The sequence below is a fragment of the Cupressus sempervirens genome, chromosome 3 (assembly GCF_028749045.1).
Source record: "Cupressus sempervirens isolate cs-2001-9-10 chromosome 3, ASM2874904v1, whole genome shotgun sequence".
NCBI classification, from domain to species: domain Eukaryota; kingdom Viridiplantae; phylum Streptophyta; class Pinopsida; order Cupressales; family Cupressaceae; genus Cupressus; species Cupressus sempervirens.
Window position 1 is genome coordinate 435,077,683 of NC_143120.1, and position 2,949 is coordinate 435,080,631.

At 33.3% G+C, this 2,949-nt stretch overlaps 1 pseudogene; it reads left to right on the forward strand.

Moving 5' to 3' along the window:
- Positions 1-272: 272 nt before the first annotated feature.
- LOC149566913 (G-type lectin S-receptor-like serine/threonine-protein kinase At2g19130 pseudogene) lies at positions 273-1,255 on the forward strand (annotated as a pseudogene).
- Positions 1,256-2,949: the final 1,694 nt, after the last annotated feature.

A 2,949-nucleotide genomic window follows, 5' to 3' on the forward strand; every position in this document is an offset into this window, starting at 1 on the left:
TGCAACAAAACTGCTCGTGCACCGTGCTTTCTTTCAATCCCCCTTCAGGGCCCTGCACAATCTGATCCAGAGATTTGCTAAGAATGCGCAACTCTACTCCATAAAATAGTGATTCGAATGTCTTCGTTCGAGTAGGTGCCTCTCCACTTCCAAAGAAATGCAAGACCATAACTATTGTTGGCCCAGTGCTTGGTATCGTTGGTGGCGCACTCAGCGTTGCTCTGGTCATCTCTGTAATTTTAATATGGCGGAGGCATATAAAGCTACAATCAATGGCCAGGCACGCAGATTCCTCAGACCCTTTTCTGAGAATGTTTACTTACAAGGAGTTGAAAACTGCAACAAGGAATTTTAGGTGTACGTTGGGGAGTGGAGGATTTGGGTCGGTGTTCAAAGGCTCTCTACCAGACGGTACAGCTGTGGCCGTAAAAAAAATGAAAGGTTCGAGACAAGGTGAGAAGCAATTCCGAGCAGAAAACAGTTCCCTGGGAAACATACAGCATGTCAATTTGGTCAGGCTTCGAGGGTTTTGTGTTGAAGGAACGAATCGGTTACTGGTTTATGATTACTTGTCCAATGGCTCTCTCAATTCCTTCTTGTTCACCGATTAATGAAAAAATAAACGAGAAGTACTCAATTGGAAGACCGGCTTAGAGATTGCACTAGGCACTGCAAGAGAGTTAGTCTATATCCATGAGGAATGCGGAGATTGCATCATTCACTATGATGTGAAGCCGGAAAACATATTGCTGGATGGTGATATGTCACCAAAACTGGCCGACTTTGGGTTGGCGAAGCTGATCGGTAGAGATTTCAGTCGTGTGCTGACGACTACCAGAGGAACGAGAGGATACCTGGCTCCAGAGTGGATTTCTGGTCTTCCCATCACTCCTAAGGATGACGTCTATGGTTTTGGTATGACTCTTTTGGAAATCATTTCTGGACGAAGAAATCTGGACTTGAAAGTGCAAGATTCAAGTTTATTTTATTTTCCCCCGTGGGCTCGAACTCAAATTTACCACAGGAACATGATAAATATTGTAGAGGAAGGTGTTGGAGACGAGGCAAACTTGGAAGAGGTAAGAAGAGCGTGCATCGTAGCATTGTTATGTATTCAGGAGGACGAGGAAGTGAGACCGAGCATGAGGTAAGTGGTGCAGATGCTGGAAGGAAAGATGGAGCCACAAACTCTGCAGATTCCGAGTGCTGAGCTTAGGCCAGAACATCAAAGTGACACAAGCATCTGCAGCAATGACAATGGTACCTTAGATTAATGTAGTTATGACAGACCAATGATAGAAGCTAGAATATTGTATTTAGAATAAAGGGGAGAATATGTTTAAGATAAGTAATGCTTAAATGTTAGCCATCTATATCTTGTATATATCTACTTCAATAAATTAATATATGCATATATATCTTCCAAGTTTCGATGACACCTATACAGTAGATCCAGTAGGGTATCTAGTAGCAGATTTATATTTTTCTAAATTTTAATATAAGAGATTATATTATAAATATTTTATTTATTATGAAATATTCATATATGAATCATTATTATACTAATAATTGTATATATAATTATAATTACTTTAATTTATAAATTAAAATAAATATTTCTTTCTCTATCTAAAAATAATACTTTTAGCAATTTTATATTATACGTATTTTAATGTTTTTATGTGCTAATTTATTTTAAAATTCATTGAATAAAGTTTGACATGTAATTTTTTATTTTCTATCTTAAACATTTTGACATTTAAAAAATTAAAATTCTAATTGTTTTTTTTAATATATTATACAAATATTCTTGTTTTTCTATTAATTATTATTATTTTTAAATTATAATTTACTTTGGTTGACACTTTTTTCTTTGCTTAAACTCTACTTTGATTGGAAACTCATTTTTCAACTATATCAAAAGGTTTTTAGATAGTTCATAATTATGTTGTTTTTATAATTTATATGTATTTTCTTCTATATTTTTATTTACATTTTATGTTTGAAATGTCATTGTGTTACCAATCAGTTTCAATAAAAATCTCTATAATTATATACAATGACAAAATTATAGGAAAATTATTAAATATTCAGTACTACAGACAATATTCAATATGTGAGATTGTGTATAGTAAATCTATTTTATTTTGAAACACTTTTTAGCTTTGCAGTAATAATATTGAGATATATGACAAGTATCTTCATGCTTTTGTGAGAAGAAGGAAAAATATATGTTATATGTCATTGGTAGAAGAAAAAGTGTCCAAGATGAAATAAAATTAAGGGAAGTGATTGACCATAGTAAGGATGATCAGAAAGACTTCAATCTCGTTATAGATGCTCTAAGAGGAATTAAAACATCAATGAGACCAAAGAAAATAATAGAGGCTATGTTTGGTTTAATGCTAAAGAGTTGTGGTGATTTATTTCATGTCTAAAGCTTTGATCCTATAGCTTTCAAAAGATTTAAGTAAATATTGAATGTCTATTAAGACCCTCATCATCTGGATGGTGGTTTCTTTGGCAATTTTTTTTTCACCTCATATTTTTTCTATTATTTTTAATTTTTTTAATATTTGGGTTAATAGTTATTGGGTTTCTTTGTATTAAGTAAAAATAGGTTTTAAAGCACTCGAAAACTTATACAAAGTATCAGACAAAAATAACTAAGAAATCCCATCAAGGAACTGTGCATCAACACTGAAACTACAAAACAAACTAATACAAAAGCCTTAAAACAACAAACAAGAAAATAGAATAAAAGGAAACACCTAGATAGCTATAGGGTTTTTAGTATATCAACAACCTGATGAAGAAAGATATTCATGTTCACTACAAAAGCATTCAACTCTTCAATTTCTTTGTCTTTCACTACCTCTGTCTTCTTAGAATTAGCTCTGGTGCATTTACTGGGGCACTGATCCTCAATCCTATACCTAGAACCATGAA